Here is a 26,124-nt window from a genome sequence, read left to right as displayed (position 1 = left end):
AGTGTTGTTTGTTGTTAGGGGTTTAGGGTTGTTTGTTGTTAGGGGTTTAAGGTTGTTTGTTGTTAGGAGGTCAGGGTTGTTTGTTGTTACGGGGTTAGGTTAGTTTCTTGTCAGGTGTTTAGTGTTGTTTGTTGTTAGGGGGTTAGTGTTTGTTGTTAGGGGTTTAGGGTTGTTTCTTGTTGGGGTTTAGTAGTTTTTGTTGTTAGGGTGTTAGTGTTGTTTGTTGTTAGGGGGTTAGTGTTGTTTGTTCTTACGGGGTTAGTGTTGTTTGTGGTTAGGGGGTGAGCGTTGTTGGTTGTTAGGGGGTTAGGATTGTTTGTTGTTCGGGGTTTAAGGTTGTTTGTTGTTAGGGGGTCAAGGTTGTTTGTTGTTAGGACGTTAGGGTTGTTTGTTGTTACAGGGTTAGGTTAGTTTCTTGTTAGGGGTTTAGTGTTGTTTGTTGTTAGGGGTTAGTGTTTGTTGTTAGGGGTTTAGTGTTGTTTCTTGTTGGGGTTTACTGGTTTTTGTTGTTAGGGTGTTAATTTTTGTTGTTAGGGGTTTAGGGTTGTTTGTTGTTAGGGGTTTAAGGTTGTTTGTTGTTAGGAGGTTAGGGTTGTTTGTTGTTACGGGGTTAGGTTAGTTTCTTGTTAGGGGTTTAGTGTTGTTTGTTGTTAGGGGGTTAGTGTTTGTTATTAGCGGTTTAGTGCTGTTTCTTGTTGGGGTTTAGTGGTTTTTGTTGTTAGGGTGTTAGTGTTGTTTGTTGTTAGGGGTTTAGGGTTGTTTGTTGTTAGGGGTTTAAGGTTGTTTGTTGTTAGGAGGTCAGGGTTGTTTGTTGTTACGGGGTTAGGTTAGTTTCTTGTTAGGTGTTTAGTGTTGTTTGTTGTTAGGGGGTTAGTGTTTGTTGTTAGGGGTTTAGGGTTGTTTCTTGTTGGGGTTTAGTAGTTTTTGTTGTTAGGGTGTTAGTGTTGTTTGTTGTTAGGGGGTTAGTGTTGTTTGTTCTTACGGGGTTAGTGTTGTTTGTGGTTAGGGGGTGAGCGTTGTTGGTTGTTAGGGGGTTAGGATTGTTTGTTGTTAGGGGTTTAAGGTTGTTTGTTGTTAGGGGGTCAAGGTTGTTTGTTGTTAGGACGTTAGGGTTGTTTGTTGTTACAGGGTTAGGTTAGTTTCTTGTTAGGGGTTTAGTGTTGTTTGTTGTTAGGGGTTTAGTGTTTGTTGTTAGGGGTTTAGTGTTGTTTGTTGTTAGGGGGTTAGTGTTTGTTGTTAGGGGTTTAGGGTTGTTTCTTGTTGGGGTTTAGTAGTTTTTGTTGTTAGGGTGTTAGTGTTGTTTGTGGTTAGGGTGTTAGTGTTGTTTGTGGTTAGGGGGTGTGCGTTGTTGGTTGTTAGGGGGTTAGGATTGTTTGTTGTTAGGGGTTTAGGGGTGTTTGTTGTTAGGGGGTTAAGGTTGTTTGTTGTTAGGAGGTTAGGTTTGTTTGTTGTTACAGGGTTAGGTTAGTTTCTTGTTAGGGGTTTAGTGTTGTTTGTTGTTAGGGGTTTAGTGTTGTTTCTTGTTGGGGTTTAGTGGTTTTTGTTGTTAGGGTGTTAGTGTTGATTGTTGTTAGGGGTTTAGGGTTGTTTGTTGTTAGGAGGTTAGGGTTGTTTGTTGTTACGGGGTTAGGTTAGTTTCTTGTTAGGGGTTTAGTGTTGTTTGTTGTTAGGGGGTTAGTGTTTGTTGTTAGGGGTTTAGGGTTGTTTCTTGTTGGGGTTTAGTAGTTTTTGTTGTTAGGGTGTTAGTGTTGTTTGTGATTAGGGGGTTAGTGTTGTTTGTTCTTACGGGGTTAGTGTAGTTTGTGGTTAGGGTGTTAGTGCTGTTTGTGGTTAGGGGGTGAGCGTTGTTGGTTGTTAGGGGGTTAGGATTCTTTGTTGTTAGGGGTTTAAGGTTGTTTGTTGTTAGGGGGTTAAGGTTGTTTGTTGTTAGGAGGTTAGGGATCTTTGTTGTTACAGGGCTAGGTTAGTTTCTTGTTAGGGGTTTAGTGTTGTTTGTTGTTAGGGGGTTAGTGTTTGTTGTTAGGGGTTTAGGGTTGTTTCTTGTTGGGGTTTAGTAGTTTTTGTTATTAGGGTGTTAGTGTTGTTTGTTGTTAGGGGGTTAGTGTTGTTTGTGGATAGGGGGTGTGCGTTGTTGGTTGTTAGGGGGTTAGGATTGTTTGTTGTTAGGGGGTTAGGGTTGTTTGTTGTTAGGGGGTTAAGGTTGTTTGTTGTTAGGAGGTTAGGGTTGTTTGTTGTTACAGGGTTAGGTTAGTTTCTTGTTAGGGGTTTAGTGTTGTTTGTTGTTAGGGGGTTAGTGTTTGTTGTTAGGGGTTTAGTGTTGTTTCTTGTTGGGGTTTAGTGTTTTTTGTTGTTAGGGTGTTAGTGTTTTTTGTTGTTAGGGGTTTAGGGTTGTTTGTTGTTAGGGGTTTAAGGTTGTTTGTTGTTAGGAGGTTAGGGTTGTTTGTTGTTACAGGGTTAGGTTAGTTTCTTGTTAGGGGTTTAGTGTTGTTTGTTGTTAGGGGGTTAGTGTTTGTTGTTAGGGGTTTAGGGTTGTTTCTTTTTGGAGTTTAGTAGTTTTTGTTGTTAGGGTGTTAGTGTTGTTTGTGGTTAGGTGGTTAGTGTTGTTTGTTCTTACGGGGTTAGTGTTGTTTGTGGTTAGGGTGTTAGTGTTGTTTGTGGTTAGGGGGTGAGAGTTGTTGGTTGTTAGGGGGTTAGGATTGTTTGTTGTTAGGGGTTTAGGGTTGTTTGTTGTTAGGGGGTTAAGGTGGTTTGTTGTTAGGAGGTTAGGGCTGTTTGTTGTTACAGGGTTAGGTTAGTTTCTTGTTAGGGGTTTAGTGTTGTTTGTTGTTAGGGGGTTAGTGTTTGTTGTTAGGGGTTTAGTGTTGTTTCTTGTTGGGGTTTAGTGATTTTTGTTGTTAGGGTGTTAGTGTTGTTTGTTGTTAGGGGTTTAGGGTTGTTTGTTGTTAGGGGTTTAAGGTTGTTTGCTGTTAGGAGGTTAGGGTTGTTCGTTGTTACGGGGTTAGGTTAGTTTCTTGTTAGGGGTTTAGTGTTGTTTGTTGTTAGGGGGTTAGTGTTTGTTGTTAGGGGTTTAGGGTTGTTTCTTGTTTGGGTTTAGTAGTTTTTGTTGTTAGGGTGTTAGTGTTGTTTGTGGTTAGGGGGTTAGTGTTGTTGTTTGTTAGGGGGTTAGGGTTGTTTGTTGTTAGGAGGTTAGGGTTGTTTGTTTTTACAGGGTTAGGTTAGTTTCTTGTTAGGGGTTTAGTGTTGTTTGTTGTTAGGGGGTTAGTGTTTGTTGTTAGGGGTTTAGTGTTGTTTCTTGTTGGGGTTTAGTGATTTTTGTTTTTAGGGTGTTAGTGTTGTTTGTTGTTAGGGGTTTAGCGTTGTTTGTTGTTAGGGGTTTAAGGTTGTTTGTTGTTAGGAGGTTAGGGTTGTTTTTTTTACGGGGTTAGGTAAGTTTTTTGTTAGGGGTTTAGTGTTGTTTGTTGTTAGGGGGTGAGTGTTTGTTGTTAGGGTTTTAGGGTTGTTTCTTGTTGGGTTTAGTAGTTTTTGATGTTAGGGTGTTAGTGTTGTTTGTTGTTAGTGGGTTAGTGTAGTTTGTTCTTACGGGGTTAGTGTTTTTTGTGGTTAGGGTGTTAGTGTTGTTTGTGGTCAGGGGGTGTGCGTTGTTGGTTGTTAGGGGGTTAGGTTAGTTTCTTGTTAGGGGTTTAGTGTTGTTTGCTGTTAGGGGGTTAGTGTTTGTTGTTAGGGGTTTAGGGTTGTTTCTTGTTGGGGTTTAGTAGTTTTTGTTGTTAGGGTGTTAGTGTTGTTTGTGGTTAGGGTGTTAGTGTTGTTTGTGGTTAGGGGGTTAGTGTTGTTGTTTGTTAGGGGGTTAGGGTTGTTTGTTGTTAGAAGGTTAGGGTTGTTTGTTGTTAGGGGTTTAGGGTTGTTTGTTGTTAGGAGGTTAGGGTTGTTTGTTGTTACGGGTTTAGGTTAGTTTCTTGTTAGGGGTTTAGTGTTTTTTGTTGTTAGGGGGTTAGTGTTTGTTGTTAGGGGTTTAGGGTTGTTTCTTGTTGGGGTATAGTAGTTTTTGTTGTTAGGGTGTTAGTGTTGTTTGTGGTTAGGGGGTTAGTGTTGTTTGTTCTTACGGGGTTAGTGTTGTTTGTGGTTAGGGTGTTAGTGTTGTTTGTGGTTAGGGGGTGAGCTTTGTTGGTTGTTGGGGGTTAGGATTGTTTGTTGTTAGGGGTTTAAGGTTGTGTGTTGTTAGGAGGTTAGGGTTGTTTGTTGTTACGGGGTTACATTAGTTTCTTGTTAGGGGTTTAGTGTTGTTTGTTGTTAGGGGTTTAGTGTTTTTTCTTAGGGGTTTAGGGTTGTTTCTTGTTGAGGTTTAGTAGTTTTTGTTGTTAGGGTGTTAGTGTTGTTTGTGGTTTGGGGGTTAGTGTTGTTGTTTGTTAGGGGGTTAGGGTTGTTTGTTGTTAGAAGGTTAGGGTTGTTTGTTGTTAGGGGTTTAGGGTTGTTTGTTGTTAGGGGGTTAGGATTGTTTGTTGTTAGGGGTTTAGGGTTGTTTGTTGTTAGGGGTTTAGTGTTTGTTGTTAGGGGTTTATTGTTGTTTCTTGTTGGGGGTAATGTTTTTTGTTGTTAGGGTGTTAGTGTTCTTTGTGGTTAGGGGCTTAGGGTTGTTTGTTGTTAGGGGTTTAAGGTTGTTTGTTGTTAGGAGATTAGGGTTGTTTGTTGTTACAGAGTTAGGTTAGTTTCTTGTTAGGGGTTTAGTGTTGTTTGTTGTTAGGGGGTTAGTGTTTTTTGTTAGGGGTTTAGTGTTGTTTCTTGTTGGGGTTTAGTGGTTTTTGTTGTTAGGGTGTTAGTGTTGTTTGTTGTTAGGGGTTTAGGGTTGTTTGTTGTTAGGGGTTTAAGGTTGTTTGTTGTTAGGAGGTTAGGGTTGTTTGTTGTTACAGGGTTAGGTTAGTTTCTTGTTAGGGGTTTAGTGTTGTTTGTTGTTAGGGGGTTAGTGTTTGTTGTTAGGGGTTTAGGGTTGTTTCTTGTTGGGCTTTAGTAGTTTTTGTTGTTAGGGTGTTAGTGTTGTTTGTGATTAGGTGGTTAGTGTTGTTTGTTCTTACGGGGTTAGTGTTGTTTGTGGTTAGGGTGTTAGCGTTGTTTGTGGTTAGGGGGTGAGCGTTGTTTTTTGTTAGGGGGTTAGGATTGTTTGTTGTTAGGGGTTTAGGGTTGTTTGTTGTTAGGGGGTTAAGGTTGTTTGTTGTTAGGAGGTTAGGGTTGTTTGTTGTTACAGGGTTAGGTTAGTTTCTTGTTAGGGCTTTAGTGTTGTTTGTTGTTAGGGGGTTAGTGTTTGTTGTTAGGGGTTTAGTGTTGTTTCTTTTTGGGCTTTAGTGGTTTTTTTTGTTAGGGTGTTAGTGTTGTTTGTTGTTAGGGGTTTAGGGTTGTTTGTTGTTAGGGGTTTAAGGTTGTTTGTTTTTAGGAGGTTAGAGTTGTTTGTTGTTACGGGGTTAGGTTAGTTTCTTGTTAGGGGTTTAGTGTTGTTTGTTAGGGGGTTAGTGTTTGTTGTTAGGGGTTTAGGGTTGTTTCTTGTTGGGGTTTAGTAGTTTTTGTTGTTATGGTGTTAGTGTTGTTTGTTGTTAGGGGGTTAGTGTTGTTGTTTGTTAGGGGGTTAGGGTTGTTTGTTGTTAGGAGGTTAGGGTTGTTTGTTGTTACAGGGTTAGGTTAGTTTCTTGTTAGGGGTTTAGTGTTGTTTGTTGTTAGGAGGTTAGTGTTTGTTGTTAGGGGTTCAGTGTTGTTTCTTGTTGGGGTTTAGTGGTTTTTGCTGTTATGGTGTTAGTGTTGTTTGTTGTTAGGGTGTGAGAGTTGTTTGTTGTTTGGGGTTTCTGTTGTTCTTTAGGGGGTTAGTTTTGTTTGTTGTTAGTGGGTTAGTGTTGTTTGTAGTTAGGGGATTAGGGTTGTTGTTAGAGGGTTATTGTTGTTTGTTGTTGGGGCTTAGTGTTGTTTGTTTTTAGTGGGTTAGGGATCTTTGTTGTTAGGGTGTTAGTGTTGTTTGTTGTTAGGTGTTTAGGGTTGTTTCTTGTTGGGGTTTAGTGGGTTTTGTTCTTAGGGTGTTAGTGTTTTTACTTAGGGGGTTAGTGCTGTTGGTTGTTAGGGGGTAAGTGTTGTTTGTTGCTAGCGGTTTAGGGTTGTTTGTTGTTAGTGGGTTAGTGTTGCTTGTTGTTAGGGGTTCCGAGTTTATTGTTGTTAGGGGGTTAGTGTTTGTTGTTAGGGGTTTAGGGTTGTTTCTTGTTGGGGTTTAGTAGTTTTTGTTGTTAGGGTGTTAGTGTTGTTTGTTGTTAGGGGTTTAGGGTTGTTTGTTGTTAGGGGTTTAAGGTTGTTATTAGGAGTTTAGGGTTGTTTGTTGTTACGGGGTTAGGTTAGTTTCTTGTTAGGGGTTTAGTGTTGTTTGTTGTTAGGGTGTTAGTGTTTGTTGTTAGGGGTTTAGTGTTGTTTCTTGTTGGGGTTTAATGGTTTTTGTTGTTAGGGTGTTAGTGTTGTTTGTTGTTAGGGGTTTAGGTTTGTTTGTTGTTAGGGGTTTAAGGTTGTTTGCTGTTAGGAGGTTAGGGTTGTTTGTTGTTACGGGGTTAGGTTAGTTTCTTGTTAGGGGTTTAGTGTTGTTTGTTGTTAGGGGGTTAGTGTTTGTTGTTAGGGGTTTAGGGTTGTTTCTTGTTGGGGTTTAGTAGTTTTTCTTGTTAGGGTGTTAGTGTTGTTTGTGGTTAGGGGGTTAGTGTTGTTTGTTGGGGGTTAGGGTTGTTTGTTGTTAGAAGGTTAGGGTTGTTTGTTGTTAGGGGTTTAGGGTTGTTTGTTGTTAGGGGGTTAGGGTTGTTTGTTGTTAGGGGTTTAGAGTAGTTTATTTTTAGGGGGTTAGTGTTGTTTGTTGTTAGGTTGTTAGGACTGTTGTTAGGGGGTTATTGGTGTTTGTTGTTAGGGGGTTAGTGTTTTTTGTTGTTAGGGGGTTAGTGTCGTTTCTTGTTAGAGAGTTAGGGTTCTTTGTTGTTAGGGGCTTAGGGTTGTTTGTTGTTAGTGGGTTAGAGTAGTTTGTTGTTGGGGGTTAGGGTTGTTTCTTGTTAGGTGGTTAGGGTTGTTGTTAGGTGGTTAGTGTTGTTTCTATTTAGGGGTTTCGAGTTGTTTCTTTTTGAGGTTTAGTGGTTTTTGTTGTTAGGGTGTTAGTGTTGTTTGTGGTTAGGGGGTTAGTGTTGTTTGTATTTAGGGGTTTAGGGTTGTTTCTTGTTGGGGTTTAGTAGTTTTTGTTGTTAGGGTGTTAGTGTTGTTTGTGGTTAGGGGGTTAGTGTTGTTTGTTCTTACAGGGTTAGTGTTGTTTGTGGTTAGGGTGTTAGTGTTGTTTGTGGTTAGGGTGTTAGTGTTGTTTGTGGTAAGGGGGTGAGCGTTGTTGGTTGTTAGGGGGTTAGGATTGTTTGTTGTTAGGGGTTTAGGGTTGTTTGTTGTTAGGGGGTTAAGGTTGTTTGTTGTTAGGAGGTTAGGGTTGTTTGTTGTTACGGGGTTAGCTTAGTTTCTGGTTAGGGATTTAGTGTTGTTTTTTGTTAGGGGGTAGTGTTTGTTGTTAGGGGTTTAGTGTTGTTTCTTGTTGGGGTTTAGTGGTTTTTGTTGTTAGGGTGTTAGTGTTGTTTGTTGTTAGGCGTTTAGGGTTGTTTGTTATTAGGGGTTTAAGGTTGTTTGTTGTTAGGGTGTTAGGGTTGTTTGTTCTTAGTGGGTTAGGGTTGTGTGTTGTTAGTGGGTTAGTGTTTCTGGTGTTTATGGTTTAGGGTTGTTTGCTGTTCGGGGGTTAGTGTTTTTTGTTGTTAGGGCGTTAGGGTTGTTTGTTGTTAGGGTGTTAGTGTTCTTTGATGTTAGGGGTTTAGGGTTGTTTGTTGTTAGGGGGTTAGTGTTGTTTGTTGTTAGGGGGTTAGGGTTGTTCCTAGTTGGGGTTTAGTAGTGTTTGTTGTTAGGGTGTTAGTGTTGTCCGTTTTGGGGGGTTAGTGTTGTTGTTGTTAGGGGGTTAGTGTTTTTTGTTGTTAGGGTGTGAGAGTTGTTTGGTGTTTGGGGTTTCTGTTGTTCTTTAGGGGGTTAGTTTTGTTTGTTGTTAGTGGGTTAGTGTTGTTTGTAGTTAGGGGATTAGGGTTGTTGTTAGAGGGTTAGTGTTGTTTGTTGTTAGGGGTTTAGGGTTGTTTGTTGTTAGGGGGTTAAGGTTGTTTGTTGTTAGGAGGTTAGGGTTGTTTGTTGTTACAGGGTTAGGTTAGTTTCTTGTTAGGGGTTTAGTGTTGTTTGTTGTTAGGGGTTTAGTGTTTGTTGTTAGGGGTTTAGTGTTGTTTGTTGTTAGGGGGTTAGTGTTTGTTGTTAGGGGTTTAGGGTTGTTTCTTGTTGGGGTTTAGTAGTTTTTGTTGTTAGGGTGTTAGTGTTGTTTGTGGTTAGGGTGTTAGTGTTGTTTGTGGTTAGGGGGTGTGCGTTGTTGGTTGTTAGGGGGTTAGGATTGTTTGTTGTTAGGGGTTTAGGGTTGTTTGTTGTTAGGGGGTTAAGGTTGTTTGTTGTTAGGAGGTTAGGTTTGTTTGTTGTTACAGGGTTAGGTTAGTTTCTTGTTAGGGGTTTAGTGTTGTTTGTTGTTAGGGGTTTAGTGTTGTTTCTTGTTGGGGTTTAGTGGTTTTTGTTGTTAGGGTGTTAGTGTTGATTGTTGTTAGGGGTTTAGGGTTGTTTGTTGTTAGGAGGTTAGGGTTGTTTGTTGTTACGGGGTTAGGTTAGTTTCTTGTTAGGGGTTTAGTGTTGTTTGTTGTTAGGGGGTTAGTGTTTGTTGTTAGGGGTTTAGGGTTGTTTCTTGTTGGGGTTTAGTAGTTTTTGTTGTTAGGGTGTTAGTGTTGTTTGTGATTAGGGGGTTAGTGTTGTTTGTTCTTACGGGGTTAGTGTTGTTTGTGGTTAGGGTGTTAGCGTTGTTTGTGGTTAGGGGGTGAGCGTTGTTGGTTGTTAGGGGGTTAGGATTGTTTGTTTTTAGGGGTTTAGGTTTGTTTCTTTTTAGGGGGTTAAGGTTGTTTGTTGTTAGGAGGTTAGGGTTGTTTGTTGTTACAGGGTTAGGTTAGTTTCTTGTTAGGGGTTTAGTGTTGTTTGTTGTTAGGGGGTTAGTGTTTGTTGTTAGGGGTTTAGTGTTGTTTCTTGTTGGGGTTTAGTGGTTTTTGTTGTTAGGGTGTTATTGTTGATTGTTGTTAGGGGTTTAGGGTTGTTTGTTGTTAGGGGTTTAAGGTTGTTTGTTGTTAGGAGGTTAGAGTTGTTTGTTGTTACGGGGTTAGGTTAGTTTCTTGTTAGGGATTTAGTGTTGTTTGTTGTTAGGGGGTTAGTGTTTGTTGTTAGGGGTTTAGGGTTGTTTCTTGTTGGGGTTTAGTAGTTTTTGTTGTTAGGGTGTTAGTGTTGTTTGTTGTTAGGGGGTTAGTGTTGTTTGTTCTTACAGGGTTAGTGTTGTTTGTGGTTAGGGTGTTAGTGCTGTTTGTGGTTAGGGGGTGAGCGTTGTTGGTTGTTAGGGGGTTAGGATTCTTTGTTGTTAGGGGTTTAAGGTTGTTTGTTGTTAGGAGTTAAGGTTGATTGTTGTTAGGAGGTTAGGGTTGTTTGTTGTTACAGGGTTAGGTTAGTTTCTTGTTAGGAGTTTAGTGTTGTTTGTTGTTAGGCGGTTAGTGTTTGTTGTTAGGGGTTTAGTGTTGTTTCTTGTTGGGGTTTAGTGGTTTTTGTTGTTAGGGTGTTAGTGTTGTTTGTTGTTAGGGGTTTAGGGTTGTTTGTTGTTAGGGGTTTAAGGTTGTTTGTTGTTAGGAGGTCAGGGTTGTTTGTTGTTACGGGGTTAGGTTAGTTTCTTGTCAGGTGTTTAGTGTTGTTTGTTGTTAGGGGGTTAGTGTTTGTTGTTAGGGGTTTAGGGTTGTTTCTTGTTGGGGTTTAGTAGTTTTTGTTGTTAGGGTGTTAGTGTTGTTTGTTGTTAGGGGGTTAGTGTTGTTTGTTCTTACGGGGTTAGTGTTGTTTGTGGTTAGGGGGTGAGCGTTGTTGGTTGTTAGGGGGTTAGGATTGTTTGTTGTTCGGGGTTTAAGGTTGTTTGTTGTTAGGGGGTCAAGGTTGTTTGTTGTTAGGACGTTAGGGTTGTTTGTTGTTACAGGGTTAGGTTAGTTTCTTGTTAGGGGTTTAGTGTTGTTTGTTGTTAGGGGTTAGTGTTTGTTGTTAGGGGTTTAGTGTTGTTTCTTGTTGGGGTTTACTGGTTTTTGTTGTTAGGGTGTTAATTTTTGTTGTTAGGGGTTTAGGGTTGTTTGTTGTTAGGGGTTTAAGGTTGTTTGTTGTTAGGAGGTTAGGGTTGTTTGTTGTTACGGGGTTAGGTTAGTTTCTTGTTAGGGGTTTAGTGTTGTTTGTTGTTAGGGGGTTAGTGTTTGTTGTTAGCGGTTTAGTGCTGTTTCTTGTTGGGGTTTAGTGGTTTTTGTTGTTAGGGTGTTAGTGTTGTTTGTTGTTAGGGGTTTAGGGTTGTTTGTTGTTAGGGGTTTAAGGTTGTTTGTTGTTAGGAGGTCAGGGTTGTTTGTTGTTACGGGGTTAGGTTAGTTTCTTGTTAGGTGTTTAGTGTTGTTTGTTGTTAGGGGGTTAGTGTTTGTTGTTAGGGGTTTAGGGTTGTTTCTTGTTGGGGTTTAGTAGTTTTTGTTGTTAGGGTGTTAGTGTTGTTTGTTGTTAGGGGTTTAGGGTTGTTTGTTGATAGGGGTTTAAGTTTGTTTGTTGTTAGGAGGTTAGGGTTGTTTGTTGTTACGGGGTTAGGTTAGTTTCTTTTTAGGGGTTTAGTGTTGTTTGTTGTTAGGGGGTTAGTGTTTGTTGTTAGGGGTTTAGGGTTGTTTCTTGTTGGGGTTTAGTAGTTTTTGTTGTTAGGATGTTAGTGTTGTTTGTGGTTAGGGGCTTAGTGTTGTTTGTTCTTACGGGGTTAGTGTTGTGTGTGGTTAGGGTGTTAGTGTTGTTTGTGGTTACGGGGTGTGCGTTGTTGGTTGTTAGTTGGTTAGGATTGTTTGTTGTAAGGGTTTAGGGTTGTTTGTTGTTAGGGGGTTAAGGTTGTTTGTTGTTAGGAGGTTAGGTTTGTTTGTTGTTACAGGGTTAGGTTAGTTTCTTGTTAGGGGTTCAGTGTTGTTTGTTGTTAGGGGTTAGTGTTTGTTGTTAGGGGTTTAGTGTTGTTTCTTGTTGGGGTTTACTGGTTTTTGTTGTTAGGGTGTTAATGTTTGTTGTTAGGGGTTTAGGGTTGTTTGTTGTTAGGGGTTTAAGATTGTTTGTTGTTAGGAGGTTAGGGTTGTTTGTTGTTACGGGGTTAGGTTAGTTTCTTGTTAGGGGTTTAGTGTTGTTTGTTGTTAGGGGGTTAGTGTTTGTTGTTAGGGGTTTAGGGTTGTTTCTTGTTGGGGTTTAGTAGTTTTTGTTGTTAGGGTGTTAGTGTTGTTTGTTGTTAGGGGGTTAGTGTTGTTTGTTCTTACGGGGTTAGTGTTGTTTGTGGTTAGGGTGTTAGTGTTGTTTGTGGTTAGGGGGTGAGCTTTGTTGGTTGTTGGGGGTTAGGATTGTTTGTTGTTAGGGGTTTAAGGTTGTGTGTTGTTAGGAGGTTAGGGTTGTTTGTTGTTACGGGGTTACATTAGTTTCTTGTTAGGGGTTTAGTGTTGTTTGTTGTTAGGGGGTTAGTGTTTGTTGTTAGGGGTTTAGTGTTGTTTCTTGTTGGGGTTTAGTGGTTTTTGTTGTTAGGGTGTTAGTGTTGATTGTTGTTAGGGGTTTAGGGTTGTTTGTTGTTAGGGGTTTAAGGTTGTTTGTTGTTAGGAGGTTAGGGTTGTTTGTTGTTACGGGGTTAGGTTAGTTTCTTGTTAGGGGTTTAGTGTTGTTTGTTGTTAGGGGGTTAGTTTTTGTTGTTAGGGGTTTAGGATTGTTTCTTGTTGGGGTTTAGTAGTTTTTGTTGTTAGGGTGTTAGTGTTGTTTGTTGTTAGGGGGTTAGTGTTGTTTGTTCTTACGGGGTTAGTGTTGATTGTGGTTAGGGTGTTAGTGCTGTTTGCAGTTAGGGGGTCAGCGTTGTTGGTTGTTAGGGGGTTAGGATTGTTTGTTGTTAGGGGTTTAAGGTTGTTTGTTGTTAGGGGGTTAAGGTTGTTTGTTGTTAGGAGGTTAGGGTTGTTTGTTCTTACAGGGTTAGGTAAGTTCCTTGTTAGGGGTTTAGTGTTGTTTGTTGGTAGGGGGTTAGTGTTTGTTGTTAGGGGTTTAGGGTTGTTTCTTGTTGGGGTTTAGTAGTTTTTGTTGTTAGGGTGTTAGTGTTGTTTGTTGTTAGGGGGTTAGTGTTGTTTGTTCTTACGGGGTTAGTATTGTTTGTGGTTAGGGGGTGAGCGTTGTTGGTTGTTAGGGTGTTAGGATTGTTTGTTGTTAGGGTTTTAAGGTTGTTTGTTGTTAGGGGGTAAAGGTTGTTTGTTTTTAGGAGGTTAGGGTTGTTTGTTGTTACAGGGTTAGGTTAGTTTCTTGTTAGGGTGTTAGTGTTGTTTGTTGTTAGGGGTTTAGTGTTTGTTGTTAGGGGTTTAGTGTTGTTTCTTGTTGGGTTTTAGTGGTTTTTGTTGTTAGGGTGTTAGTGTTGTTTGTTGTTAGGGGTTTATGGTTGTTTGTTGATAGGGGTTTAAGTTTGTTTGTTGTTAGGAGGTTAGGGTTGTTTGTTGTTACGGGGTTAGGTTAGTTTCTTTTTAGGGGTTTAGTGTTGTTTGTTGTTAGGGGGTTAGTGTTTGTTGTTAGGGGTTTAGGGTTGTTTCTTGTTGGGGTTTAGTAGTTTTTGTTGTTAGGGTGTTAGTGTTGTTTGTGATTAGGGGGTTAGTGTTGTTTGTTCTTACGGGGTTAGTGTTGTTTGTGGTTAGGGTGTTAGCGTTGTTTGTGGTTAGGGGGTGAGCGTTGTTGGTTGTTAGGGGGTTAGGATTGTTTGTTTTTAGGGGTTTAGGTTTGTTTCTTGTTAGGGGGTTAAGGTTGTTTGTTTTTAGGAGGTTAGGGTTGTTTGTTGTTACAGGGTTAGGTTAGTTTCTTGTTAGGGGTTTAGTGTTGTTTGTTGTTAGGGGGTTAGTGTTTGTTGTTAGGGGTTTAGTGTTGTTTCTTGTTGGGGTTTAGTGGTTTTTGTTGTTAGGGTGTTATTGTTGATTGTTGTTAGGGGGTTAGTGTTGTTTGTTCTTACAGGGTTAGTGTTGTTTGTGGTTAGGGTGTTAGTGCTGTTTTTGGTTAGGGGGTGAGCGTTGTTGGTTGTTAGGGGGTTAGGATTCTTTGTTGTTAGGGGTTTAAGGTTGTTTGTTGTTAGGAGTTAAGGTTGATTGTTGTTAGGAGGTTAGGGTTGTTTGTTGTTACAGGGTTAGGTTAGTTTCTTGTTAGGAATTTAGTGTTGTTTGTTGTTAGGGGGTTAGTGTTTGTTGTTAGGGGTTTAGTGTTGTTTCTTGTTGGGGTTTAATGCTTTTTGTTGTTAGCGTGTTAGTGTTCTTTGTTGTTAGGGGTTTAGGGTTGTTTGTTGTCAGGGGTTTAAGGTTGTTTGTTGTTAGGAGGTTAGGGTTGTTTGTTGTTACGGGGTTAGGTTAGTTTCTTGTTAGGGGTTTAGTGTTGTTTGTTGTTAGGGGGTTAGTGTTTGTTGTTGGGGGTTTAGTGCTGTTTCTTGTTGGGGTTTAGTGGTTTTTGTTGTTAGGGTGTTAGTGCTGTTTGTTGTTAGGGGTTTAGGGTTGTTTGTTGTTAGGGGTTTAAGGTTGTTTGTTGTTAGGAGGTCAGGGTTGTTTGTTGTTACGGGGTTAGGTTAGTTTCTTGTCAGGTGTTTAGTGTTGTTTGTTGTTAGGGGGTTAGTGTTTGTTGTTAGGGGTTTAGGGTTGTTTCTTGTTGGGGTTTAGTAGTTTTTGTTGTTAGGGTGTTAGTGTTGTTTGTTGTTAGGGGGTTAGTGTTGTTTGTTCTTACGGGGTTAGTGTTGTTTGTGGTTAGGGGGTGAGCGTTGTTGGTTGTTAGGGCGTTAGGATTGTTTGTTGTTAGGGGTTTAAGGTTGTTTGTTGTTAGGGGGTCAAGGTTGTTTGTTGTTAGGACGTTAGGGTTGTTTGTTGTTACAGGGTTAGGTTAGTTTCTTGTTAGGGGTTTAGTGTTGTTTGTTGTTAGGGGGTTAGTGTTTGTTGTTAGGGGTTTAGGGTTGTTTCTTGTTGGGGTTTAGTAGTTTTTGTTGTTAGGGTGTTAGTGTTGTTTGTTGTTAGGGGGTTAGTGTTGTTTGTTCTTACGGGGTTAGTGTTGTTTGTGGTTAGGGTGTTAGGTTGTTTGTGGTTAGGGGGTGAGCTTTGTTGGTTGTTGGGAGTTAGGATTGTTTGTTGTTAGGGGTTTAAGGTTGTGTGTTGTTAGGAGGTTAGGGTTGTTTGTTGTTACGGGGTTATAATTAGTTTCTTGTTAGGGGTTTAGTGTTGTTTGTTGTTAGGGGGTTAGTGTTTGTTGTTAGGGGTTTAGTGTTGTTTCTTGTTGGGGTTTAGTGGTTTTTGTTCTTAGGGTGTTACTGTTGATTGTTGTTAGGGGTTTAGGGTTGTTTGTTGTTAGGGGTTTAAGGTTGTTTGTTGTTAGGAGGTTAGGGTTGTTTGTTGTTACGGGGTTAGGTTAGTTTCTTGTTAGGGGTTTAGTGTTGTTTGTTGTTAGGGGGTTAGTGTTTGTTGTTAGGGGTTTAGGATTGTTTCTTGTTGGGGTTTAGTAGTTTTTGTTGTTAGGGTGTTAGTGTTGTTTGTTGTTAGGGGGTTAGTGTTGTTTGTTCTTACGGGGTTAGTGTTGATTGTGGTTAGGGTGTTAGTGCTGTTTGCAGTTAGGGGGTGAGCGTTGTTGGTTGTTAGGGGGTTAGGATTCTTTGTTGTTAGGGGTTTAAGGTTGTTTGTTGTTAGGAGTTAAGGTTGATTGTTGTTAGGAGGTTAGGGTTGTTTGTTGTTACAGGGTTAGGTTAGTTTCTTGTTAGGAGTTTAGTGTTGTTTGTTGTTAGGGGGTTAGTGTTTGTTGTTAGGGGTTTAGTGTTGTTTCTTGTTGGGGTTTAGTGCTTTTTGTTGTTAGCGTGTTAGTGTTCTTTGTTGTTAGGGGTTTAGGGTTGTTTGTTGTTAGGGGTTTAAGGTTGTTTGTTGTTAGGAGGTTAGGGTTGTTTGTTGTTACGGGGTTAGGTTAGTTTCTTGTTAGGGGTTTAGTGTTGTTTGTTGTTAGGGGGTTAGTGTTTGTTGTTAGGGGTTTAGTGCTGTTTCTTGTTGGGGTTTAGTGGTTTTTGTTGTTAGGGTGTTAGTGTTGTTTGTTGTTAGGGGTTTAGGGTTGTTTGTTGTTAGGGGTTTAAGGTTGTTTGTTGTTAGGAGGTCAGGGTTGTTTGTTGTTACGGGGTTAGGTTAGTTTCTTGTCAGGTGTTTAGTGTTGTTTGTTGTTAGGGGGTTAGTGTTTGTTGTTAGGGGTTTAGGGTTGTTTCTTGTTGGGGTTTAGTAGTTTTTGTTGTTAGGGTGTTAGTGTTGTTTGTTGTTAGGGGGTTAGTGTTGTTTGTTCTTACGGGGTTAGTGTTGTTTGTGGTTAGGGGGTGAGCGTTGTTGGTTGTTAGGGGGTTAGGATTGTTTGTTGTTAGGGGTTTAAGGTTATTTGTTGTTAGGGGGTCAAGGTTGTTTGTTGTTAGGACGTTAGGGTTGTTTGTTGTTACAGGGTTAGGTTAGTTTCTTGTTAGGGGTTTAGTGTTGTTTGTTGTTAGGGGTTTAGTGTTTGTTGTTAGGGGTTTAGTGTTGTTTCTTGTTGGGTTTTAGTGGTTTTTGTTGTTAGGGTGTTAGTGTTGTTTGTTGTTAGGGGTTTAGGGTTGTTTGTTGATAGGGGTTAGGTTAGTTTCTTTTTAGGGGTTTAGTGTTGTTTGTTGTTAGGGGGTTAGTGTTTGTTGTTAGGGGTTTAGGGTTGTTTCTTGTTGGGGTTTAGTAGTTTTTGTTGTTAGAATGTTAGTGTTGTTTGTGGTTAGGGGCTTAGTGTTGTTTGTTCTTACGGGGTTAGTGTTGTGTGTGGTTAGGGTGTTAGTGTTGTTTGTGGTTACGGGGTGTGCGTTGTTGGTTGTTAGGGGGTTAAGGTTGTTTGTTGTTAGGAGGTTAAGTTTGTTTGTTGTTACAGGGTTAGGTTAGTTTCTTGTTAGGGGTTCAGTGTTGTTTGTTGTTAGGGGTTAGTGTTTGTTGTTAGGGGTTTAGTGTTGTTTCTTGTTGGGGTTTACTGGTTTTTGTTGTTAGGGTGTTAATGTTTGTTGTTAGGGGTTTAGGGTTGTTTGTTGTTAGGGGTTTAAGATTGTTTGTTGTTAGGAGGTTAGGGTTGTTTGTTGTTACGGGGTTAGGTTAGTTTCTTGTTAGGGGTTTAGTGTTGTTTGTTGTTAGGGGGTTAGTGTTTGTTGTTAGGGGTTTAGGATTGTTTCTTGTTGGGGTTTAGTAGTTTTTGTTGTTAGGGTGTTAGTGTTGTTTGTTGTTAGGGGGTTAGTGTTGTTTGTTCTTACGGGGTTAGTGTTGATTGTGGTTAGGGTGTTAGTGCTGTTTGCAGTTAGGGGGTCAGCGTTGTTGGTTGTTAGGGGGTTAGGATTGTTTGTTGTTAGGGGTTTAAGGTTGTTTGTTGTTAGGGGGTTAAGGTTGTTTGTTGTTAGGAGGTTAGGGTTGTTTGTTCTTACAGGGTTAGGTAAGTTCCTTGTTAGGGGTTTAGTGTTGTTTGTTGGTGGGGGTTAGTGTTTGTTGTTAGGGGTTTAGGGTTGTTTCTTGTTGGGGTTTAGTAGTTTTTGTTGTTAGGGTGTTAGTGTTGTTTGTTGTTAGGGGGTTAGTGTTGTTTGTTCTTACGGGGTTAGTGTTGTTTGTGGTTAGGGGCTGAGCGTTGTTGGTTGTTAGGGTGTTAGGATTGTTTGTTGTTAGGGTTTTAAGGTTGTTTGTTGTTAGGGGGTAAAGGTTGTTTGTTTTTAGGAGGTTAGGGTTGTTTGTTGTTACAGGGTTAGGTTAGTTTCTTGTTAGGGTGTTAGTGTTGTTTGTTGTTAGGGGTTTAGTGTTTGTTGTTAGGGGTTTAGTGTTGTTTCTTGTTGGGTTTTAGTGGTTTTTGTTGTTAGGGTGTTAGTGTTGTTTGTTGTTAGGGGTTTATGGTTGTTTGTTGATAGGGGTTTAAGTTTGTTTGTTGTTAGGAGGTTAGGGTTGTTTGTTGTTACGGGGTTAGGTTAGTTTCTTTTTAGGGGTTTAGTGTTGTTTGTTGTTAGGGGGTTAGTGTTTGTTGTTAGGGGTTTAGGGTTGTTTCTTGTTGGGGTTTAGTAGTTTTTGTTGTTAGGGTGTTAGTGTTGTTTGTGGTTAGGGGCTTAGTGTTGTTTGTTCTTACGGGGTTAGTGTTGTTTGTGGTTAGGGTGTTAGTGTTGTTTGTGGTTAGGGGGTGTGCGTTGTTGGTTGTTAGGGGGTTGGGATTGTTTGTTGTTAGGGGTTTAGGGTTGTTTGTTGTTAGGGGGTTAAGGTTGTTTGTTGTTAGGAGGTTAGGTTTATTTGTTGTTACAGGGTTAGGTTAGTTTCTTGTTAGGGGTTTAGTGTTGTTTGTTGTTAGGGGTTAGTGTTTGTTGTTAGGGGTTTAGTGTTGTTTCTTGTTGGGGTTTACTGGTTTTTGTTGTTAGGGTGTTAATGTTTGTTGTTAGGGGTTTAGGGTTGTTTGTTGTTAGGGGTTTAAGATTGTTTGTTGTTAGGAGGTTAGGGTTGTTTGTTGTTACGGGGTTAGGTTAGTTTCTTGTTAGGGGTTTAGTGTTGTTTGTTGTTAGGGGGTTAGTGTTTGTTGTTAGGGGTTTAGGGTTGTTTCTTGTTGGGGTTTAGTAGTTTTTGTTGTTAGGGTGCTAGTGTTGTTTGTTGTTAGGGGGTTAGTGTTGTTTGTTCTTCCGGGGTTAGTGTTGTTTGTGGTTAGGGTGTTAGGTTGTTTGTGGTTAGGGGGTGAGCTTTGTTGGTTGTTGGGAGTTAGGATTGTTTGTTGTTAGGGGTTTAAGGTTGTGTGTTGTTAGGAGGTTAGGGTTGTTTGTTGTTACGGGGTTATAATTAGTTTCTTGTTAGGGGTTTAGTGTTGTTTGTTGTTAGGGGGTTAGTGTTTGTTGTTAGGGGTTTAGTGTTGTTTCTTGTTGGGGTTTAGTGGTTTTTGTTGTTAGGGTGTTAGTGTTGATTGTTGTTAGGGGTTTAGGGTTGTTTGTTGTTAGGGGTTTTAGGTTGTTTGTTGTTAGGAGGTTAGGGTTGTTTGTTGTTACGGGGTTAGGTTAGTTTCTTGTTAGGGGTTTAGTGTTGTTTGTTGTTAGGGGGTTAGTGTTTGTTGTTAGGGGTTTAGGATTGTTTCTTGTTGGGGTTTAGTAGTTTTTGTTGTTAGGGTGTTAGTGTTGTTTGTTGTTAGGGGGTTAGTGTTGTTTGTTCTTACGGGGTTAGTGTTGATTGTGGTTAGGGTGTTAGTGCTGTTTGCAGTTAGGGGGTCAGCGTTGTTGGTTGTTAGGGGGTTAGGATTGTTTGTTGTTAGGGGTTTAAGGTTGTTTGTTGTTAGGGGGTTAAGGTTGTTTGTTGTTAGGAGGTTAGGGTTGTTTGTTCTTACAGGGTTAGGTAAGTTCCTTGTTAGGGGTTTAGTGTTGTTTGTTGGTAGGGGGTTAGTGTTTGTTGTTAGGGGTTTAGGGTTGTTTCTTGTTGGGGTTTAGTAGTTTTTGTTGTTAGGGTGTTAGTGTTGTTGGTTGTTAGGGGGTTAGTGTTGTTTGTTCCTACGGGGTTAGTGTTGTTTGTGGTTAGGGGGTGAGTGTTGTTGGTTGTTAGGGTGTTAGGATTGTTTGTTGTTAGGGTTTTAAGGTTGTTTATTGTTAGGGGGTAAAGGTTGTTTGTTGTTAGGAGGTTAGGGTTGTTTGTTGTTACAGGGTTAGGTTAGTTTCTTGTTAGGGGTTTAGTGTTGTTTGTTGTTAGGGGTTTAGTGTTTGTTGTTAGGGGTTTAGTGTTGTTTCTTGTTGGGTTTTAGTGGTTTTTGTTGTTAGGGTGTTAGTGTTGTTTGTTGTTAGGGGTTTATGGTTGTTTGTTGATAGGGGTTTAAGTTTGTTTGTTGTTAGGAGGTTAGGGTTGTTTGTTGTTACGGGGTTAGGTTAGTTTCTTTTTAGGGGTTTAGTGTTGTTTGTTGTTAGGGGGTTAGTGTTTGTTGTTAGGGGTTTAGGGTTGTTTCTTGTTGGGGTTTAGTAGTTTTTGTTGTTAGGGTGTTAGTGTTGTTTGTGGATAGGGGCTTAGTGTTGTTTGTTCTTACGGGGTTAGTGTTGTGTGTGCTTAGGGTGTTAGTGTTGTTTGTGTTTAGGGGGTGTGCGTTGTTGGTTGTTAGGGGGTTAGGATTCTTTGTTGTTAGGGGTTTAGGGTTGTTTGTTGTTAGGGGGTTAAGGTTGTTTGTTGTTAGGAGGTTAGGGTTGTTTTTTGTTACAGGGTTAGGTTAGTTTCTTGTTAGGGTGTTAGTGTTGTTTGTGGTTAGGGGCTTAGTGTTGTTTGTTCTTACGGGGTTAGTGTTGTTTGTGGTTAGGGTGTTAGTGTTGTTTGTGGTTAGGGGGTGTGCGTTGTTGGTTGTTAGGGGGTTGGGATTGTTTGTTGTTAGGGGTTTAGGGTTGTTTGTTGTTAGGGGGTTAAGGTTGTTTGTTGTTAGGAGGTTAGGTTTATTTGTTGTTACAGGGTTAGGTTAGTTTCTTGTTAGGGGTTTAGTGTTGTTTGTTGTTAGGGGTTAGTGTTTGTTGTTAGGGGTTTAGTGTTGTTTCTTGTTGGGGTTTACTGGTTTTTGTTGTTAGGGTGTTAATGTTTGTTGTTAGGGGTTTAGGGTTGTTTGTTGTTAGGGGTTTAAGATTGTTTGTTGTTAGGAGGTTAGGGTTGTTTGTTGTTACGGGGTTAGGTTAGTTTCTTGTTAGGGGTTTAGTGTTGTTTGTTGTTAGGGGGTTAGTGTTTGTTGTTAGGGGTTTAGGGTTGTTTCTTGTTGGGGTTTAGTAGTTTTTGTTGTTAGGGTGCTAGTGTTGTTTGTTGTTAGGGGGTTAGTGTTGTTTGTTCTTCCGGGGTTAGTGTTGTTTGTGGTTAGGGTGTTAGGTTGTTTGTGGTTAGGGGGTGAGCTTTGTTGGTTGTTGGGAGTTAGGATTGTTTGTTGTTAGGGGTTTAAGGTTGTGTGTTGTTAGGAGGTTAGGGTTGTTTGTTGTTACGGGGTTATAATTAGTTTCTTGTTAGGGGTTTAGTGTTGTTTGTTGTTAGGGGGTTAGTGTTTGTTGTTAGGGGTTTAGTGTTGTTTCTTGTTGGGGTTTAGTGGTTTTTGTTGTTAGGGTGTTAGTGTTGATTGTTGTTAGGGGTTTAGGGTTGTTTGTTGTTAGGGGTTTTAGGTTGTTTGTTGTTAGGAGGTTAGGGTTGTTTGTTGTTACGGGGTTAGGTTAGTTTCTTGTTAGGGGTTTAGTGTTGTTTGTTGTTAGGGGGTTAGTGTTTGTTGTTAGGGGTTTAGGATTGTTTCTTGTTGGGGTTTAGTAGTTTTTGTTGTTAGGGTGTTAGTGTTGTTTGTTGTTAGGGGGTTAGTGTTGTTTGTTCTTACGGGGTTAGTGTTGATTGTGGTTAGGGTGTTAGTGCTGTTTGCAGTTAGGGGGTCAGCGTTGTTGGTTGTTAGGGGGTTAGGATTGTTTGTTGTTAGGGGTTTAAGGTTGTTTGTTGTTAGGGGGTTAAGGTTGTTTGTTGTTAGGAGGTTAGGGTTGTTTGTTCTTACAGGGTTAGGTAAGTTCCTTGTTAGGGGTTTAGTGTTGTTTGTTGGTAGGGGGTTAGTGTTTGTTGTTAGGGGTTTAGGGTTGTTTCTTGTTGGGGTTTAGTAGTTTTTGTTGTTAGGGTGTTAGTGTTGTTGGTTGTTAGGGGGTTAGTGTTGTTTGTTCCTACGGGGTTAGTGTTGTTTGTGGTTAGGGGGTGAGTGTTGTTGGTTGTTAGGGTGTTAGGATTGTTTGTTGTTAGGGTTTTAAGGTTGTTTATTGTTAGGGGGTAAAGGTTGTTTGTTGTTAGGAGGTTAGGGTTGTTTGTTGTTACAGGGTTAGGTTAGTTTCTTGTTAGGGGTTTAGTGTTGTTTGTTGTTAGGGGTTTAGTGTTTGTTGTTAGGGGTTTAGTGTTGTTTCTTGTTGGGTTTTAGTGGTTTTTGTTGTTAGGGTGTTAGTGTTGTTTGTTGTTAGGGGTTTATGGTTGTTTGTTGATAGGGGTTTAAGTTTGTTTGTTGTTAGGAGGTTAGGGTTGTTTGTTGTTACGGGGTTAGGTTAGTTTCTTTTTAGGGGTTTAGTGTTGTTTGTTGTTAGGGGGTTAGTGTTTGTTGTTAGGGGTTTAGGGTTGTTTCTTGTTGGGGTTTAGTAGTTTTTGTTGTTAGGGTGTTAGTGTTGTTTGTGGATAGGGGCTTAGTGTTGTTTGTTCTTACGGGGTTAGTGTTGTGTGTGCTTAGGGTGTTAGTGTTGTTTGTGTTTAGGGGGTGTGCGTTGTTGGTTGTTAGGGGGTTAGGATTCTTTGTTGTTAGGGGTTTAGGGTTGTTTGTTGTTAGGGGGTTAAGGTTGTTTGTTGTTAGGAGGTTAGGGTTGTTTTTTGTTACAGGGTTAGGTTAGTTTCTTGTTAGGGGTTTAGTGTTGTTTGTTGTTAGGGGTTAGTGTTTGTTGTTAGGGGTTTAGTGTTGTTTCTTGTTGGGGTTTATTGGTTTTTGTTGTTAGGGTGTTAATTTTTGTTGTTAGGGGTTTAGGGTTGTTTGTTGTTAGGGGTTTAAGGTTGTTTGTTGTTAGGAGGTTAGGGTTGTTTGTTGTTACGTGGTTAGGTTAGTTTCTTGTTAGGGGTTTAGTGTTGTTTGTTGTTAGGGGGTTACTGTTTGTTGTTAGGGGTTTAGGGTTGTTTCTTGTTGGGGTTTAGTAGTTTTTGTTGTTAGGATGTTAGTGTTGTTTGTGGTTAGGGGGTTAGTGTTGTTTGTTCTTACGGGGTTAGTGTTGTTTGTGGTTAGGGTGTTAGTGTTGTTTGTGGTTAGGGGGTGAGCTTTGTTGGTTGTTAGGGGTTAGGATTGTTTGTTGTTAGGGGTTTAAGGTTGTGTGTTGTTAGGAGGTTAGGGTTGTTTGTTGTTACGGGGTTACATTAGTTTCTTGTTAGGGGTTTAGTGTTGTTTGTTGTTAGGGGTTTAGTGTTTGTTCTTAGGGGTTTAGGGTTGTCTCTTGTTGAGGTTTAGTAGTTTTTGTTGTTAGGGTGTTAGTGTTGTTTGTGGTTTGGGGGTTAGTGTTGTTGTTTGTTAGGGGGTTAGGGTTGTTTGTTGTTAGAAGGTTAGGGTTGTTTGTTGTTAGGGGTTTAGGGTTGTTTGTTGTTAGGGGGTTAGGATTGTTTGTTGTTAGGGGTTTAGGGTTGTTTGTTGTTAGGGGTTTAGTGTTTGTTGTTAGGGGTTTATTGTTGTTTCTTGTTGGGGGTAATGTTTTTTGTTGTTAGGGTGTTAGTGTTCTTTGTGGTTAGGGGCTTAGGGTTGTTTGTTGTTAGGTGTTTAAGGTTATTTGTTGTTAGGAGATTAGGGTTGTTTGTTGTTACAGAGTTAGGTTAGTTTCTTGTTAGGGTTTTAGTGGTGTTTGTTGTTAGGGGTTTAGTGTTTGTTGTTAGGGGTTTAGTGTTGTTTCTTGTTGGGTTTTAGTGGTTTTTGTTGTTAGGGTGTTAGTGTTGTTTGTTGTTAGGGGTTTAGGGTTGTTTGTTGATAGGGGTTTAAGTTTGTTTGTTGTTAGGAGGTTAGGGTTGTTTGTTGTTACGGGGTTAGGTTAGTTTCTTTTTAGGGGTTTAGTGTTGTTTGTTGTTAGGGGGTTAGTGTTTGTTGTTAGGGGTTTAGGGTTGTTTCTTGTTGGGGTTTAGTAGTTTTTGTTGTTAGAATGTTAGTGTTGTTTGTGGTTAGGGGCTTAGTGTTGTTTGTTCTTACGGGGTTAGTGTTGTGTGTGGTTAGGGTGTTAGTGTTGTTTGTGGTTACGGGGTGTGCGTTGTTGGTTGTTAGGGGGTTAGGATTGTTTGTTGTAAGGGTTTAGGGTTGTTTGTTGTTAGGGGGTTAAGGTTGTTTGTTGTTAGGAGGTTAGGTTTGTTTGTTGTTACAGGGTTAGGTTAGTTTCTTGTTAGGGGTTCAGTGTTGTTTGTTGTTAGGGGTTAGTGTTTGTTGTTAGGGGTTTAGTGTTGTTTCTTGTTGGGGTTTACTGGTTTTTGTTGTTAGGGTGTTAATGTTTGTTGTTAGGGGTTTAGGGTTGTTTGTTGTTAGGGGTTTAAGATTGTTTGTTGTTAGGAGGTTAGGGTTGTTTGTTGTTACGGGGTTAGGTTAGTTTCTTGTTAGGGGTTTAGTGTTGTTTGTTGTTAGGGGGTTAGTGTTTGTTGTTAGGGGTTTAGGATTGTTTCTTGTTGGGGTTTAGTAGTTTTTGTTGTTAGGGTGTTAGTGTTGTTTGTTGTTAGCGGTTTAGGGTTGTTTGTTGTTAGGGGTTTAAGGATGTTTGTTGTTAGGAGGTTAGGGTTGTTTGTTGTTACGGGGTTAGGTTAGTTTCTTGTTAGGGGTTTAGTGTTGTTTGTTGTTAGGGGGTTAGTGTTTGTTGTTAGGGGTTTAGGATTGTTTCTTGTTGGGGTTTAGTAGTTTTTGTTGTTAGGGTGTTAGTGTTGTTTGTTGTTAGGGGGTTAGTGTTGTTTGTTCTTACGGGGTTAGTGTTGATTGTGGTTAGGGTGTTAGTGCTGTTTGCAGTTAGGGGGTCAGCGTTGTTGGTTGTTAGGGGGTTAGGATTGTTTGTTGTTAGGGGTTTAAGGTTGTTTGTTGTTAGGGGGTTAAGGTTGTTTGTTGTTAGGAGGTTAGGGTTGTTTGTTCTTACAGGGTTAGGTAAGTTCCTTGTTAGGGGTTTAGTGTTGTTTGTTGGTAGGGGGTTAGTGTTTGTTGTTAGGGGTTTAGGGTTGTTTCTTGTCGGGGTTTAGTAGTTTTTGTTGTTAGGGTGTTAGTGTTGTTTGTTGTTAGGGGGTTAGTGTTGTTTGTTCTTACGGGGTTAGTGTTGTTTGTGGTTAGGGGGTGAGCGTTGTTGGTTGTTAGGGTGTTAGGATTGTTTGTTGTTAGGGTTTTAAGGTTGTTTGTTGTTAGGGGGTAAAGGTTGTTTGTTTTTAGGAGGTTAGGGTTGTTTGTTGTTACAGGGTTAGGTTAGTTTCTTGTTAGGGTGTTAGTGTTGTTTGTTGTTAGGGGTTTAGTGTTTGTTGTTAGGGGTTTAGTGTTGTTTCTTGTTGGGTTTTAGTGGTTTTTGTTGTTAGGGTGTTAGTGTTGTTTGTTGTTAGGGGTTTATGGTTGTTTGTTGATAGGGGTTTAAGTTTGTTTGTTGTTAGGAGGTTAGGGTTGTTTGTTGTTACGGGGTTAGGTTAGTTTCTTTTTAGGGGTTTAGTGTTGTTTGTTGTTAGGGGGTTAGTGTTTGTTGTTAGGGGTTTAGGGTTGTTTCTTGTTGGGGTTTAGTAGTTTTTGTTGTTAGGGTGTTAGTGTTGTTTGTGATTAGGGGGTTAGTGTTGTTTGTTCTTACGGGGTTAGTGTTGTTTGTGGTTAGGGTGTTAGCGTTGTTTGTGGTTAGGGGGTGAGCGTTGTTGGTTGTTAGGGGGTTAGGATTGTTTGTTTTTAGGGGTTTAGGTTTGTTTCTTGTTAGGGGGTTAAGGTTGTTTGTTTTTAGGAGGTTAGGGTTGTTTGTTGTTACAGGGTTAGGTTAGTTTCTTGTTAGGGGTTTAGTGTTGTTTGTTGTTAGGGCGTTAGTGTTTGTTGTTAGGGGTTTAGTGTTGTTTCTTGTTGGGGTTTAGTGGTTTTTGTTGTTAGGGTGTTATTGTTGATTGTTGTTAGGGGGTTAGTGTTGTTTGTTCTTACAGGGTTAGTGTTGTTTGTGGTTAGGGTGTTAGTGCTGTTTTTGGTTAGGGGGTGAGCGTTGTTGGTTGTTAGGGGGTTAGGATTCTTTGTTGTTAGGGGTTTAAGGTTGTTTGTTGTTAGGAGTTAAGGTTGATTGTTGTTAGGAGGTTAGGGTTGTTTGTTGTTACAGGGTTAGGTTAGTTTCTTGTTAGGAATTTAGTGTTGTTTGTTGTTAGGGGGTTAGTGTTTGTTGTTAGGGGTTTAGTGTTGTTTCTTGTTGGGGTTTAGTGCTTTTTGTTGTTAGCGTGTTAGTGTTCTTTGTTGTTAGGGGTTTAGGGTTGTTTGTTGTCAGGGGTTTAAGGTTGTTTGTTGTTAGGAGGTTAGGGTTGTTTGTTGTTACGGGGTTAGGTTAGTTTCTTGTTAGGGGTTTAGTGTTGTTTGTTGTTAGGGGGTTAGTGTTTGTTGTTAGGGGTTTAGTGCTGTTTCTTGTTGGGGTTTAGTGGTTTTTGTTGTTAGGGTGTTAGTGCTGTTTGTTGTTAGGGGTTTAGGGTTGTTTGTTGTTAGGGGTTTAAGGTTGTTTGTTGTTAGGAGGTCAGGGTTGTTTGTTGTTACGGGGTTAGGTTAGTTTCTTGTCAGGTGTTTAGTATTGTTTGTTGTTAGGGGGTTAGTGTTTGTTGTTAGGGGTTTAGGGTTGTTTCTTGTTGGGGTTTAGTAGTTTTTGTTGTTAGGGTGTTAGTGTTGTTTGTTGTTAGGGGGTTAGTGTTGTTTGTTCTTACGGGGTTAGTGTTGTTTGTGGTTAGGGGGTGAGCGTTGTTGGTTGTTAGGGGGTTAGGATTGTTTGTTGTTAGGGGTTTAAGGTTGTTTGTTGTTAGGGGGTCAAGGTTGTTTGTTGTTAGGACGTTAGGGTTGTTTGTTGTTACAGGGTTAGGTTAGTTTCTTGTTAGGGGTTTAGTGTTGTTTGTTGTTAGGGGGTTAGTGTTTGTTGTTAGGGGTTTAGGGTTGTTTCTTGTTGGGGTTTAGTAGTTTTTGTTGTTAGGGTGTTAGTGTTGTTTGTTGTTAGGGGGTTAGTGTTGTTTGTTCTTACGGGGTTAGTGTTGTTTGTGGTTAGGGTGTTAGGTTGTTTGTGGTTAGGGGGTGAGCTTTGTTGGTTGTTGGGAGTTAGGATTGTTTGTTGTTAGGGGTTTAAGGTTGTGTGTTGTTAGGAGGTTAGGGTTGTTTGTTGTTACGGGGTTATAATTAGTTTCTTGTTAGGGGTTTAGTGTTGTTTGTTGTTAGGGGGTTAGTGTTTGTTGTTAGGGGTTTAGTGTTGTTTCTTGTTGGGGTTTAGTGGTTTTTGTTCTTAGGGTGTTACTGTTG

The sequence above is a fragment of the Loxodonta africana genome, chromosome 14 (assembly GCF_030014295.1).
Source record: "Loxodonta africana isolate mLoxAfr1 chromosome 14, mLoxAfr1.hap2, whole genome shotgun sequence".
Taxonomy (NCBI): Eukaryota; Metazoa; Chordata; class Mammalia; order Proboscidea; family Elephantidae; genus Loxodonta; species Loxodonta africana.
Note: the sequence above shows the minus strand (reverse complement) of the source record.